We start from the raw sequence: 16,881 nt of genomic DNA on the forward strand, positions 1-16,881 counted from the left end.
TCAAGCAGATATCATGAACCACTTTATAATTTTCTTCTTTCAACACTTCATCAATATTTTCAGATTCATGATTTTCAAACAAAACTCCATAGAGATAGTCAAGTGCACTCAACTCACTAGCAAATTGTTCATCATAATTTGGTCTTTTGAAAAGATTAGCAAGTGGATGAGGATCCATATCAATAGATTTTTAGCAAGCGAATATGCAAGCAAATGGAAGGCACATGGCAACACAAGCAAGCATAGAAACAAAAAGGCGAACGGAAGAAGAGCGAATAAAAAGGAAAATCTTTTTGGTATTTTCGGAAAATCGTTTTAGAAGTGGGGGAGAGGAAAACGAGAGGCAAATGGCAAATAATGTAAATGCAAGAGATGAGTTTGCGATAGGTACTTGGTAGATATGCTTCACTTGAATACTCCCCGGCAACGACGCCAAAAATTCTTCTTGCTACTTCTTGAGCTTGCGTTGGTTTTTCCCTTGAAGAGGAAAGGGTGATGCAGCAAAGTAGAGATAAGTATTTCCCTCAGTTTGAGAACCAAGGTATCAATCCAGTAGGAGTATCAAGATGAGGCACCAATGAATCTGCGCAAAAACAAACAAACTTGCACCCAACGCGATAAAGGGGTTGTCAATCCCTTCACGATTACTTGCAAGGTGAGATCTGATAGTGATGAAAGGTAAATAAGTAAAAGTGCAGCAAGGATTTTTGGTATTTTTGTATGTATATCTGAATATATGATGTGTAAATTAGACCCGGGGGCCATAGTGTTCACTAGAGGCTTCTCTCATGATAACAAGTATTACAGTGGGTGAACGAATTACTGTCGAGCAATTGATAGAATCGCGCAAAGTCATGACGATATCTAAGGCAATGATCATACATACAGGCATCACGTCCGAGACAAGTAGATCGGTACTTTCTACATCTACTACGATTACTCCACACATCGACCGCTACCCAGCATGCATCTAGTGCATTAAGTTCATAACAAACAAAGTAACGCCTTAAGCAAGATGACATGATGTAGAGGGATAAATTCATGCAATATGACATAAACCCCATCTTTTTACCCTTGATGGCAACAACATGATGCGTGCCTCGCTACCCCTTCTATCACTAGGTGAGTACACCGCACGGTATAAACCCAAAACCAAGCACTTCTCCCATTGCAAAAATTATAGATCAAGTTGGCCAAAGGAAACCCATAACTCGAAGAGAATTACAAGGATACGAAATCATGCATATAAGAAATGATAGGAGACTCAAATAATATTCATAGGTAATATGATCATACATCCAAAATTCATCGGATCTCGACAAACACACCGCAAAAGAAAGTTACATCGGATAGATCTCCATGAAGATCATGGAGAACTTTGTATTGCAGATCCAAGAGAGAGAAGAAGCCATCTAGCTACTAGCTATGGACCCAAAGGTCTGTGGTGAACTACTCACGCATCATCGGAGAGGTAATGGTGTTGATGATGAAGCCCTCTGTGTCCGAATCCCCCTCCGACAGGGCACCAGAACGGTCCCTAGATGGGATCTCGCGGAGACAGAAGCTTGCGACGGCGGAAAAGTATTTTCGTGGCTCTCTCTGTTTGTTTCGGGATTTTAGGGAATTTATAGGCGAAAGATGTATGGCAGAGGAGACAAGGGGGGCCCACGAGCCTGCTAGGCGTGCCCCCTAGGGAGTGCCTAGGGGGCTCGTGACCTCCCACGAGACCTCCTGCCTTGGTTCTCAAGTCTTCTGGGTATCTTCTGTTATGGAAAAAATCATCCCGCAGGTTTTATTTCGTTTGGACTCCGTTTAATATTCTTTTGTGAAAAAGGTCAAAAACACGGAAAAACAGAAACTGGCACTAGGCACTGAGTTAATAGGTTAGTCCCAAAAATGATATAAAATGGCATATAAATGCATATAAGACAACCCAAGTTGATAATATAATAGCATGAAACAATCAAAAATTATAGATACGTTGGAGACGTATCACCTAGTGACAAGCATTAAGCATAGCAAAGTCATAGCAACATCAATCTCCGAACATAGTGGACACTAGGGATCAAGCTCTATCAAACTTAACTCAATTACATAATCAATCTCATCTAATCTCACCAACATCCAGCAAGCCTACAGAGGAATTACTCACTTCTGGTTGTGAGCATCATGGTGGTGTTGATGGAGAAGGGTTGGTGCTGACGACGGCGATGAATCCACCTATCCGGAGCCCAAAATGGACTCCAAACCAGCCCTCGACAGGAAGAACAAGATATGCCGGCGGCTCCGTCTCGTGAAACGTGATGATATCTTCTGTCCTATTTTTTCTCCGTGAATAGGAATTTATAGGATTGGAAATAGGGTTGGAGGACCCATGGGGCCCCCACAAGCCATCAGGGCACGACCAGGGACTGGGTCACGCCCTGTTGGCTTGTGCCCACCTGGTACACCTCCTCTAGCAGGTCTTCGCTCCATAGTTCATTATAATTCTGAGATAAAATTAACAAAAAGTTTCATCCAATTTCGAGAACTTCTATTTCTGCACAGAAATAACACCAAAGTAGTTCCGCTGAAAACAACATTAGTCCAGGTTAGTTTCATTCAAAGCATGCAACTTAGAGTCCAAAATAAGAGAAAAAGTGTTTGGAAAAGTAGATACGTTGGAGACGTATCAACTCCCCAAGCTTAACTCATTACTTGTCCTCAAGCAATCGAGTTGATAAACTGAAAGTGATAAAGAAAACTTTTACAAACTTTTTTGTTCTTGTTGGTGTATATATACATAGCTAGTTTTCAGGTTTTCAACATAAATCATAGCTAACCATATTCATGATAACAATTAAACATCATATGTACCCATGGCAATACATAATCAACTAGTGAGCAATAATAAGATATCTCATATGCTAACAATTTATCAAAACAATCATGATATAATAAAGTGACATGGTATTTCGCCAGCCCTTTGTGAGACCGCAAAACATAAATGTAGAGCACCTGTGAGGTTCAAGCAGCGACTAAACATTATAATTCAGAGTAGGAAAGATCTAGTCATGCTGAAATCCAACATTAACTAGACTCAATGCATAAAAATGACAACAATGCTCTCCGGTCTCGTGCGGTAAGTAAGAAGGTGACGACTCAACATAAAATAAATGGATTGACCCTTCGTAGAGGGAAGCATTGATTTTAAGACGTGCTAGGGCTCAAGGTTCAAAACAGGGATGAAATTGTATTTTTGGGGTGGTGTGCTTTTCCTGTCAATGTTATGATGGATTTTTCAATATCTTCCATGCTAATCTCATTATTTTCGGTTCCCAAAAAGAATTGAAATTTTACTCCCCCTCCACCATTCAAACACACTCCATGGTAGCCGAATCCACGGGTACCATCCAAACAGTGAACTTTCTAGGGGGAGTTCTTGTTTATTTATTTTGGTATTATGCAGGACTGAGCATCCTTTTACCAGCCTCTCTCATGTAATGACAAGTGAATAAACACTCACCTTTGAGAATAACCAGCTTATCATGGAAGATAATGACCGCCCCATTGCTCCATGGGCGGTACGAGCACACAAAACAGGTATGTATTTGAATATTAGAGATGGCACATGCAAATTTACTTGGAACGGTAGGGTAATACCGCATATGGGTAGGTATGGTGGACTCATGTGGAACAACTTGATTTTTGGAGTTTGGATGCGCAAGCAACATTCCCGCTTGGTACATGTGAAGGCTAGCAATAGATTGAGAAGCGACTACCTAGAGAGCAAAAACGGTCATAATCATGCATTGTGAATATTTAACATTGGACATTAGCATGGGTAAGATATGAACACTCTGAATTTAAACATCATGAAGGATGCATTGGTTTCGAATCAAGTACATGCTCGCACATGTGCCAAGTCAAGCTGCCTGAATTACTAAGAGGGAAATACCCTATTACCATACCACATCATAACCATTTTAATGCATGTTGACTCATAAGATAAATCATTATCCACTCCTAGCTATTTAAGCATGGCATGAGAAACTATAATCTCTAATTGTCATCGTAAACATGTGTAGCGACCCGACTCGAAACGAGTCAAGCCTCTGTGTATCTGTGCCATCCCTGGATTAGTATGCTGGCACACACAGTACATCAATGTATATATCAAAGTGCAATCACATGTAAATAACGTAAAACTGAAATATACATTAAAATCTCAGCGGAAACAGTCAAGGGAATGGAGTCCCAATAAACACCAATGGCGAGTTGAGTGTAGACTGTAACCCTGAATTGAACTCTTACTCGTCGAAGAAATATCTGCAACATAAGACGTTGCAGTCGTGTAGGTCAGCATATTGGATATGCCGGCAAGTCACATAAGAGAGGGGTGAAAAGTAATCATCTATACTATATGCATATATGGCAGGTGGGGCTTATAAGTTTTCAGCGGAAAGCACAGTTTTCTCCTACAACAAGAGAGGGCTAAAAGAAAATTTTACTACATTGTTGGTTGTTAATGAGAAGGTTCCGCCAACCAATTCTCATACCCAAGTTGTCAGTATTACCCACATCAAATATATATAACGGTGTTGAGAATTCCTGATAGTTTTAGTTCCTTTGGCTCAAGTTGTCCATGACCGTGGACACGGCTAATCGATTAGGTTTGAGTACTCTGTAGAGTTTTGCACACGTTCCCCACAAGATTTGTTCGCCTCTGAGTATGTCCTCGCACTTCAGGGTGTTTGAAGACCAGTTGATCAAAACATGGTCTTTCAACGGGTCCCTCTGATCCTTTGTCGATGCCCATCCAATCCTACCGTTCTTCTACATCTGCTAGCACCGTGTGTCCAGAGTCGCCACGTTGTCCAACCAAGCCAAAGCCCATAATGAATTGTGGCTGTGTAGCTAAGCCTTGGGTCTTGAAAATATCCGCCCGTCTCTTTGAGCCTGGGTGAAGCTTTCCGCAAGATGTCATGGTGCTTCCCCATGCATCCCGGGTCGTCCATTGGTTTCTCCAGGGAGCCCATCTAAAACGTCCTTCACCCAGAGTTGCATTGCATCAAGAGGTCCTGACTTAACCGGTCTTGATTATTAAAATTTTCTCGCATCACTCGTGATAGACTCTCAACCAGAACCCCGTCTACTTAAGCATGGCAAAATAGAATGCGTCATCCCGGGCCAAGTAACAAGTTTGTTAGGTGCCCACCACATGATACTACATCAAGTAACCATATTTTCCAAGTACCTACTCAGCATGCAATTCGGTGTAGAAAGGTAGAACTACAATGCATAAAAACATAGGTAATACATGATCAAATGACTTGCCTGGTGAGGTTGATGAAGAAGAATTATCGTTCTCGGGAAATACGTGATAGAACTATTCGTCACTCTCCAATGAGATCTATAGAATCAAACATAGTATTCACATAAGCACTCACACTAGCAATCAAATAACAAACAACAATAAAAGTTGATGCAATCAAAATAAAATCACTAACACACAAAAACTATAGCAGAAAGTGGTGCAATTTTGTTTACATAACTAAAACAGAATCTGTTTTGGTAAAAACCCCAAGTAAAATTATTTAAATAGCTAAAACTTAAACTATAGACAAATTATATATTTTTGGAAACTACAAGAAAATTGCGATCTAACGCAAAAAGAATCACCTTCATTGGACTTCTAGATTAAAAGATATAAGGAAAAAAAAACAGAACTAATTCTGTTACAGAATTGAAATAGAAAAGAAAACAGTGACGTGGCAAGATCTGAGTGGATGTTGGGTGTGCGCGTTTTTGGCTATCTAGAGGGTGGCTGCAATATAAGAAAAACCTTTCAGTTTTATAATCTAACTAATAGAAAAACAGTGGTTTATTCTATCTAACCGAAGAGGTAAGTAGATCTAATCTAGAGCATCTATTTGAGATCTAAGGGTGGGGATGAAATAAAAGAGAAGTGGGAGGGAGAGACAGAGCTCAACGTGGCTGGGAGTATCTCCGGCGAGGTGGGTAGCTCCAGCGCTGGGGAAGGTCACCGGCGGGGTGGGGGATCGGAGGAGGAGGGTGCGACCGGTGAAGGGGTGGTGGCGACGGGGCTCCAAGGGCGTCCGGGGCTCCCTGTTCCTGCTGGCGGGCTCCTGGGAGCACAGAGGCGTGGCGCTACAGTGTCCTGCAGGGCAACGGCGACGAGGTAAGGGGGAGGCAACGTGGGGTGTAGCGGGGGGGGGGGGGGGGTAGGGGGTGGTGTGGCGAGTACGAAGGGCGCTCGAGGTGGCACCTGGCGATGAAGGGGCGACGGGAAAAGCTCCTGGTGAGCTCGGTGAGGTAGGGAAAAAGAAGTTGGTGGCGAGGTGGCTACGGGCAGGGAGAGGACGCGTTAATGGGAAAAATGGAACGAGGAAGATCGGGGCTTTACATAGAGGGGCTCGGGAGGCGTCGGGATGGAAGGGAGAGGGAGATCGGGAAGGTGGAGGTTCCTCTCACCATGGCTATGGAAGTTCGTGGGAACATGAGGAAGGAGAGAGAGGAAGAAGAAAGGTGCTGTCGGGCCACACTTTGGAAATGTCTTAATGGGCCAGTGATCTATTTCCATTTTAAAGAGATATCTTTCCTATTTTCAAAACCGGAAAGTAAACGATAAAAGGGAAACCAAATAAATTCGGAATATAGAGTTTCTATATACTAAAATTATCAGAAAAATAAAATCTAAATGATGGACATTTTTTCACGGCCAATATAAAAACTTAAAAAAATGTTTTTTTTCCAGAAAATCCCTAAATGCTTTATTTCTTTTTGCAAATATTTTCTCAATTAAATTTTGGTTTTCTTGGCTCAAAATATTTCAATGAATGCCCCTGGTTTTGGAGGGTCATGTTCCTCCTCTCTTTCTTGCTTGGCAAGAATTTATTCCCCGCATTTCTTGAGTGGAGAAAAATAGAATTGCAAAACAAAAATCGAAAGAAATTCAAATGCCCCCTTCATTCAAATTCTTTATAGTTGAAGAAGTCATGTCATCTTCTCTCATTGATTTTAAAAAGATGAATTTGAATTCGCAGGAAACGGGGATAGTCATTTTATTCCCTCTCATTCAAAAGTTTTTTTAAAAGTTTCAAACTTCACTCAAGTTTCAATCACTCAAACAAACAAACAATCAATCTAATAATTATATTAACATTCCAAAATTTGGGATGTCACAAACCTACCACACTTAAAATGAATCTCGTCCTCGAGATTTGAAGAGGCTAGAAAGAAAAGGTTAGGGTTTGGGGGTCTTCTAACAAATCCAATCTCCTGCAAGGTGGGATGCTACCAAACTTAAAATGAAGATTACCGGTCCCTTATAACTTTAACAATCCTCTGGGGTTTTGGCATCTGACTCCTCGCAGTCTTCATACTAACTCCTTTGGTGATGCTCTTCCATTATATTCATAACGTTTCCATCAAAACGAGGGTTCTTCTGTTGATATAAGCTTCTTCCGTTACTGGGTCTTCTTAACTGACAGTCTCGTGGTCAATTCTAAATAACCTATCGATGATTCTCATGGTGGTCTACCATTTGTGGTTATCCTGTAGAGAGAGGGGTCTTGGTTTCATCCTCACCGTAAAATTTCTTACGCGTGGCAACAAATGCCATGTTCATGGGGTTTTCATCATACCATTCTAAGTCTTAAACAAAAGCTTCAAAGAACGTCGTATCTCTACTATGGGTAAGTCTCTCAGATTTACCATTCCGAATAGCAAGAGAATGAAAAGAGTAAGTCATCATGGTGGCCAAGCCATGTCGCACTAAAATCATTACCTTGTATAAGGATTAGTGAATCTCGTATTCTAACACTTGGGCGTCCTCACAAGCATTGCAAAATTTCTCTTGTCCATGAACGAAGTTCGGATAATCCATTGGTTCTGCAAGCTGAACAAAACATCTATCGTATCTTCACAACTATCGGGTTTTTCGTATGCTCCTAAGAAAACGTTTGCTGATCCATCATAGCTTCTTCCAAGTTTCTTTCTTCATAAAGGTAGTGCTGGATCCATATTAGTCCCGGGGTCTGGTGGTTGCAGGCCCACTTTAACTCATACTTAGAATTACTCCGCCTTTAAATCCTGTGGTGTTTTCATTCCATCATACTCTTGGGGTAACCATCATATAATAAAAATCCTCAGACTTATTTTTGGTTCACACGCCATTCTGTGGGATACCTTTTTTTCCATGGGTGTGTTTACCAAAAAAAAGTATTGCTTCATCCATAAATCATATTCATTTCATATTCAATCCTTTATTACATCCTTAATTTCTACTCAAAACTCCAAATTCAAAAATAAATTTATTACAAATGCTGCCATCCACATTGTTCGGTATGGTCAAGCATTTCTGCCAACTTTATTCATTTGTCTCACTTGGAGATACTTTAGTTCCACTGGAATTTTCCAATGTGCTCCTTGAAATCATCCATCTTTTACTTTCTCATGGTGCCCATGAGCTTCATTTCCATCATCTCTGCATGCACTTCACTCAGGTATTCCTGTATATGACGGAGTCTTGCTTCAAGTATTTCTCCAATCTGACGTATGGCTTCCATGGCAGCTTCACGAATATCATCAAAGAAGGTTGCTCGTGGTACACTTGAAATGAAAAAGTATTGCCCCATAGTCTTTGGACAAACTCCTTTCACATGGTGGAGGTGTACTTCCACATACCAAAGTTCCACTCCATTTTCCATGAACGGGTAGCCTTTGTAGACCGCATCTCCTTCAAGATGAATGTGCTTCATCATGTCCTTCAGGATTTTTGGGTAATCATGATCACTAGTCAGGGTCATGATCGTTTCTGGGCCTTAAGGAATGACTCATAGAGGGTTGTCATCTGCAGGTGTCAGAAAAAAATGGGTACTCAGAGGAATGTTTGTGTCTCCTTGGTATGCATGGTATATTCCTACTCATTGGATCCTTGGGTTTAGCGATTACTACCACACTTAAAATGAAATATACTCATGCCTGCATAGACCATATTTTCTCATATCCTCATAAATGTTCAGAGATCTTTGCTCGTAGAGAAAACAACGCATACAGTTTCAACATAGGCAATCATGACACGATAAATTTTATTGATCCATGAAGTTATTACAATCTCAGGGACTTCTGTTACAAAAATTCAACTCCGTAATCTCATGAAAAACAAGAGTGCTTCAGGTTACACTTATTGCCACTGTAAAAACTTAACTACTCCATTTTAGCTTTCTTCCCATATGGACAATCACTAGCATAATGTCCTGCTTCCTTGCAACGAAAGCAAATGAGTTCGGACAAGTCTCGAGGCTTCTTAGTGTTTTCTTTTGCTCCTTGGGTTTCCTGCTTCCTTCCTGGGCACATATTGTTGTAGTGGCCCAACTCCTTACACTTGAAACATCTGATATGACTCAGGTCCTTATTTGCAGGGATTTGACTCTGGCTGGTGTATTTTCTCTTCTTTCTGGACTCCTTCATTTTGGCCAGTTCTTCTATTTCAAGTGGATCAAACTCTACTTTTTCCGTTGGGAAGTTTCCCAGATACTCTTGGCTTTTCTTCATGCACTCCTGTGAAAAATGTCCTTCCTCTCCACATGAGTAACAGGCATTGGAGAAAAATCTGGTTAGGCTCTGTCCATGAGGGTCACCAACATTTTCCTTCATCACATGTTATTCTAAAACCTTCTTCGTGAGCGTTTCCTCCATTGCTTCTTTCTGCTGCTTGACAAGTTGTTGCACCTTGGGGTAAATGTAATACTGGGCTAGGTAGTGGGTGGTTCCTTCACACCAGAGACAAGTCACCCGATGATGGGGTTATAGTCCCAGGGTAGGGTCATAGGTCTGCCATATAGGTCCTATCGAAGAACTACCCTTCATAGAAGACAAGGCCCTTAGACAGTTCCGACTGAACTAAGGACGCCCCCATCATCCAGTCGGCGACGATCCACTCGGGGCATATCTAACGTACCGACTGGAATCCACTCTGTACATCGTAACCTCCCAGGAGGGCAACAGTCATACGTTTTCATACACCATTATTAGCATTTAAAGCTTACGTTACCTGTAATGTAGGCATTTATGCACCACTATTCCACCCTTGTCCACCGGGCCGTTATGAAGGGCAGCGCACTCTATATAAGCCGCCCTTCCCCACTGGTGCAAGGGTTGGCACTTGCTGTAATCCTATAATCCACTCGACACAAAGCTCCCAAGGCCTGAACTCATACATCCTCGCCGTAGCTAAGGCTTGCCCATACTTTCGTACCCCATACTTCTACTGTCAGACTTATACCCACGACAGTTGGCGCCAACCGTGGGGCAGGCGTCTAAGTGACTTCCGGCGAGTTTGCGATTTCATCTTTTCGTCATGTCGTCCGGCGGAGATCTGTGCATGGGTCATGAGATCCTCTTCGGTGCCCTCTCCTTCATCGCCGATGATTCGGCATGGCTTCGGGATGCGCCCCTCGACGTCGAGGCGCTTCCCAGTCGTGGGGCTACGCACTTCCGTGCCAGCTCCCGCGGTGTTCTTCTTCTCCAGCCATCGACCCCGGTGTCGATCTTCGCCCCCGTCACGCGCCACAACAAGCGATCTCGTCGTTCGCGGCTCCAGCGTTGGGTGCGACACGCCCAGGCGCGACAGAGCGCGTCCTCTCAAGTGGCGGTGATCGAATCGGTTGTGGTCCCGCCGCCATCCCAGTGCTTGGAGTCAGTTCCGACTGAGCTACCTTCCGAGTATCCGGGTCGCGGGCCTGCAGCCAAAGTTCTCATGGCCAATTCCCACGAAAGTCCCCTCGGGACTGGTCGAAACGAGCGTGAGTTCGGAGAATCATCCGGCGCTCGTCGTCAACACCATCGTTCTTCGAGTCGACACACTCGCCAGAGCAACGCCGAGGTGTTCCGCACACCCATCCTCAACTTGGCTGCAGCCGCCAGGATAGCCGGTTCTCTCCAGCCGACTGATTCAGAGGCTGGTAGAGGAATCGAGCAGGTCCGTGCCCTGTTTCATACGGCATAGCAGCAAAATTCGGCGGTCTCCCAGTCGCACAACAGGATCCACAACAGTTCTGTTCAAGCGAACACACATCGGTCGGTTTTCAGTCCCGACCCTCATCAGCGACGCAGAGGGGGAAGCCGTTCCAGGGACCCGAGTCGGAATCCGCTTCCCATTCGGTCTCATCCAGAAGATCGTCGCCGTTTGCGTACTCCTTCGCGGGGTGGGCCTTACGGGCCCCGGCATCACAATGAGCGTCGTTCGGGCGGTGATGCGCATGATCCAAGGCCTGATGCAAGAGGGTACATCGCCCAGAATAAGGTCGACAGAAGTCGAGCCCACCGTGATGGTCACGATAGAGACCGTCCGAGTGGAAGCAGGACCGTTGTCTCGGGCCCCGAGTGCTTCAGTCGGGCCATCCGCTCAACTGACATCCCTCCCAACTTCCGATTGGCGACGGGGATCAGCAAGTTCACAGGAGAGTCCAAACCAGAAACTTGGCTGGACGACTACCGAGTGGCGGTCCAAATCGGTGGCGGAGATGACCATGTCGCCACGAAACATCTCCCTCTGATGCTCGACGGTTCGGCGCGAGCCTGACTGAACCAGTGAGCTCCGTCAAGCATCTACAGCTGGGCAGATTTGGCCCGAATCTTCATCAGGACCTTCGATGGCACGTGCAAACGCCCTGCTGGTCTCGTGGAGCTCAAGCACTGTGTCCAGAAGCAGAATGAGACCCTACGCGATTTCATCCAGCGCTGGACGACCCTCTACCACACGGTGGAGAACGTCACAGAGCACCAAGCAGTCTGCGCCTTCAAGGCAGGCGTGCGGTACAAAGATCTGTACCTGAAGCTCGGTCGGACAGGCGACATCTCCATGAGCAAGATGATGGATATAGCCGCACACTATGAAAATGGAGAAGAAGAGGACCGCATATGTAGCGGCAAGCACAAGGCAGTCGCCGACGGAGAAGGGAACAACAATCGGAAGTAAAAGTAGAAAGCTCCGTCAACTCCGCAGGCAGAGGCAGCAGCCGTTACAAATGCCAAGTTCAAGGGCAAGGGGAAAGCTCAGTACACCCCCAAGAAGAAGCAGTTCGGGAACTCCATCCTGGATGAGCCATGTCCAATCCGCATCAAGATGGATGAAGAAGGCAACGCCATATTCCCAAAGCACACTACTCGGCAATGTCGCCTCCTGATCCAAGGGTTCAGCAAAGGGCAGCCGAGTGAAAAGGACAACGAGCAGGATGATGAAGACAAGGAGGATCCGTTCCCCCAAGTCCATGCAACATTGATCATTTTTGCCGACGTGGAAAGCAAGAGTCGATTGAAGCTGGTGAACAGGGAGGTGAACATGGCAACACCAACCAACCCCACGTTCCTCAAATGGTCTAAGACTACGATCACCTTTGACCAGTCGGACCATCCAGCACATGTGCCCACCCCAGGGAGGTAGGCTCTGGTCGTCGACACGGTGGTGGAAGGACTCCGACTGCGCAAAGTCCTCATGGACGGCGGCAGCGGCTCGAACATCATGTACGCCCACACTATCAAGGGGATGGGCATTCCGATGTCCAAACTTAGCGAGAGCAGCATGTAGTTCCACGGAGTCGTCCCAGGACGAAAGGCCAAGTCACTCGGCCAAATCGTGTTGGACGTCGTATTCGGCTCCAACAAGAACTTCCGCAAGGAAAAGTTGACATTCGAGGTGGTGGACTTCCAGAGTGCATACCATGCAATTCTGGCCCGCCCGGCGTATGCACGTTTCATGGCCCGTCCATGTTACGTGTATTTGAAGCTGAAGATGCTGGGTCCCAAAGGTGTGATCACGATCACAGGAAATCGGCAGCGGGCCGAAGAGTGTGTTGGAATTATGCCCTAGAGGCAATAATAAATATAGTTATTATTATAATTCCTGTATCAAGATAATCGTTTATTATCCATGCTATAATTGTATTGAATGAAGACTCATTTACATGTGTGGATACATAGACAAAACACCGTCCCTAGCAAGCCTCTAGTTGGCTAGCCAGTTGATCAAAGATAGTCAGTGTCTTCTGATTATGAACAAAGGTGTTGTTGCTTGATAACTGGATCACGTCATTAGGAGAATCATGTGATGGACTAGACCCAAACTAATAGACGTAGCATGTTGATCGTGTCCTTTTGTTGCTACTGTTTTCTGCGTGTCAAGTATTTATTCCTATGACCATGAGATCATATAACTCACTGACACCGGAGGAATGCTTTGTGTGTATCAAACGTCGCAACGTAACTTGGTGACTATAAAGATGTTCTACAGGTATCTCCGAAGGTGTTAGTTGAGTTAGTATGGATCAAGACTGGGATTATTCACTCTGTGTGAACGGAGAGGTATCTCGAGGCCCACTCGGTAATACAACATCACACACAAGCCTTGCAAGCAATGTAACTTAGTGTAAGTTGCGGGATCTTGTATTACGGAACGAGTAAAGAGACTTGCCGGTAAACGAGATTGAAATAGGTATACGGATACTAACGATCGAAGCTCGGGCAAGTGACATACCGAAGGACAAAGGGAATGGCATACGGGATTATATGAATCCTTGGCACTGAGGTTCAAACGATAAGATCTTCATAGAATATGTTGGATCCAATATGGGAATCCAGGTCCCGCTATTGGATATTGACCGAGGAGTCTCTCGGGTCATGTCTACATAGTTCTCGAACCCGCAGGGTCTGCACACTTAAGGTTCGACGTTGTTTTATGCGTATTTGAGTTATATGGTTGGTTACCGAATGTTGTTCGGAGTCCCGGATGAGATCATGGACGTCACGAGGGTTTCCCGAATGGTCCGAAAATGAAGATTGATATATAGGATGACCTCATTTGATTACCGGAAGGTTTTCGGAGTTACCGGGAATGTACCGGGAATGACGGATGGGTTCCGGGAGTTCACCGGGGGGGGGGGGCAACCCACCCCAGGGAAGCCCATAGGCCTTGAGGGTGGCACACCAGCCCTTAGTGGGCTGGTGGGACAGCCCAAAAGGGCTCTATGCGCCAAGAAGAGAAAATCAAGAGAAAAAGAAAAAAAAGGGGAGGAGGTGGGAAGGAAGGGGGACTCCCTCCCACAAAACCAAGTCCAACTCGGTTTGGGGGGGGGGGGGAGTCCTCCCCCCTTGGACTCGGCCGACCCCCTTGGGGCTCCTTGAGCCCCAAGGCAAGGTCCCCTCCCTCCCACCTATATATACGGAGGTTTTAGGGCTGATTTGATATGACTTTTCCACGGCAGCCCGACCACATACCTCCACGGTTTTTCCGCTAGATCGCGTTTCTGCGGAGCTCGGGCGGAGCCCTGCTGAGACAAGGTCATCACCAACCTCCGGATCGCCGTCATGCTGCCGGAGAACTCTTCTACCTCTCCGTCTCTCTTGCCTGATCAAGAAGGCCGAGATCATCGTCGAGTTGTACGTGTGCTGAACGCGGAGGTGCCGTCCGTTCGGTACTAGATCGTGGGACTGATCGCGGGATTGTTCGTGGGGCGGATCGAGGGACGTGAGGACGTTCCACTACATCAACCGCGTTCACTAACGCTTCTGTTGTACGATCTACAAGGGTACGTAGATCACTCATCCCCTCTCGTAGATGGACATCACCATGATAGGTCTTCGTGCGCGTAGGAAAATTTTTGTTTCCCATGCGACGTTCCCCAACAGTGGCATCATGAGCTAGGTTCATGCGTAGATGTCTTCTCGAGTAGAACACAAAAGTTTTTATGGGCGGTGATGTGCGTTTTTCTTCCCTCCTTAGTCTTTTCTTGATTCCGCGGTATTGTTGGATTGAAGCGGCTTGGACCGACATTACTTGTACGCTTACGAGAGACTGGTTTCATCGTTACGAGTAACTCCGTTGCTCAAAGATGACTGGCAAGTGTCGGTTTCTCCAACTTTAGTTGAATCGGATTTGACCGAGGAGGTCCTTGGATGAGGTTAAATATCAACTCATATATCTCCGTTGTGGTGTTTGCGTAAGTAAGATGCGATCCTACTAGATACCCATGGTCACCACGTAAAACATGCAACAACAAAATTAGAGGACGTCTAACTTGTTTTTGCAGGGTATGCTTGTGATGTGATATGGCCAATGATGTGATGTGATATATTGGATGTATGAGATGATCATGTTGTAATAGAAATATCGACTTGCACGTCGATGGTACGGCAACCGGTAGGAGCCATAGGGTTGTCTTTATACTAACATGTGTGCTTGCATATGCGTTTACTATTTTGCTAGGATGTAGCTTTAGTAGTAATAGCATGAGTAGCACGACAACTCCGAGGGCAACACGTTGATGGAGATCATGGCGTGGCGCCGGTGACAAGAAGATCGTGCCGGTGCTTTGGTGATGGAGATCAAGAAGCACGTGATGATGGCCATATCATGTCACTTATGAATTGCATGTGATGTTAATCCTTTTATGCACCTTATTTTTCTTAGGACGATGGTAGCATTATGAGGTGATCTCTCACTAAAATTTCAAGACGAAATTGTGTTCTCCCCGACTGTGCACCGTTGCTACAGTTCGTCGTTTCGAGACACCACGTGATGATCGGGTGTGATAGACTCAACGTTCACATACAACGGGTGCAAAAGAGTTGCGCACGCGGAACACTCGGGTTAAGCTTGACGAGCCTAGCATGAGCAGACATGGCCTCGGAACACATGAGACCGAAAGGTCGATCATGAATCATATAGATGATATGATTAGCATAGGGATGCTTACCACTGAAACTATACTCAACTCACGTGATGATCGGACTTGAGCTAGTGTAAGTGGATCATGAACCACTCAAATGACTAGAGAGATGTACTTTTTGAGTGGGAGTTTAGCGAATAATTTGATTAAGTTAAACTCTAATTATCTTGAACATAGTCTAAGTCCACTTTGAATATATTTGTGTTGTAGATCATGGCTCACGCGACAGTCATCTTGAATTTTAATACGTTCCTAGAGAAAGCTAAGTTGAAAGATGATGGAAGCAACTTTGTAGACTGGGCTCGTAATCTTAAGCTAATCTTACAAGCTGGGAAGAAGGATTATGTCCTTAATGCTGCGTTAGGAGATGAACCACCCGCTACGGCTGATCAGGATGTTAAGAACGCTTGGTTAGTGCGTAAGGAGGACTACTCAATAGTTCAATGTGCAGTCTTGTATGGCTTAGAACCGGGACTTCAACGTCGCTTTGAGCGTCATGGAGCATTTGAGATGTTCCAGGAGTTGGAGTTTATCTTTCAGAAGAACGCCCGGATCGAGAGGTATGAGACCTCCGATAAATTCTATGCTTGCAAGATGGAGGAAAACTCATCTGTCAGTGAACATGTGCTCAAAATGTCTGGGTACTCAAACCGTCTAGCTGAGCTGGGGATTGAACTCCCGCAAGAAGCTATCACTGACAGAATCCTTCAATCACTGCCTCCAAGCTATAAAGGCTTTGTGTTGAACTACAACATGCAAGGGATGAACAAGTCTCCCGGCGAGTTGTTTGCGATGCTGAAAGTCGCAGAGTCTGAACTCCGTAAAGAGCATCAAGTGTCGATGGTGAATAAGACCACTAGTTTCAAGAGAAACGGCAAAGGCAAGAAGGGCAATTCAAAGAAGAGCGGCAAGCCTGTTGCCAATCCGACGAAGAAACACAAAGCTGGACCTAAGCCTGAAACAGAGTGTTACTATTGCAAGGGTATGGGTCACTAGAAGCGCAATTGCCCCAAGTATGTGGCAGATAAGAAGGCGGGCAAAGAAAAATCAGGTATATTTGATATACATGTTATTGATGTGTACTTAACCGGCTCTCTTAGTAGTGCCTGGGTATTCGATACCGGTTCTGTTGCTCATATTTGCAACTCGAAAC

This window comes from Hordeum vulgare, chromosome 6H, assembly GCF_904849725.1.
Source record: "Hordeum vulgare subsp. vulgare chromosome 6H, MorexV3_pseudomolecules_assembly, whole genome shotgun sequence".
NCBI lineage: Eukaryota > Viridiplantae > Streptophyta > Magnoliopsida > Poales > Poaceae > Hordeum > Hordeum vulgare.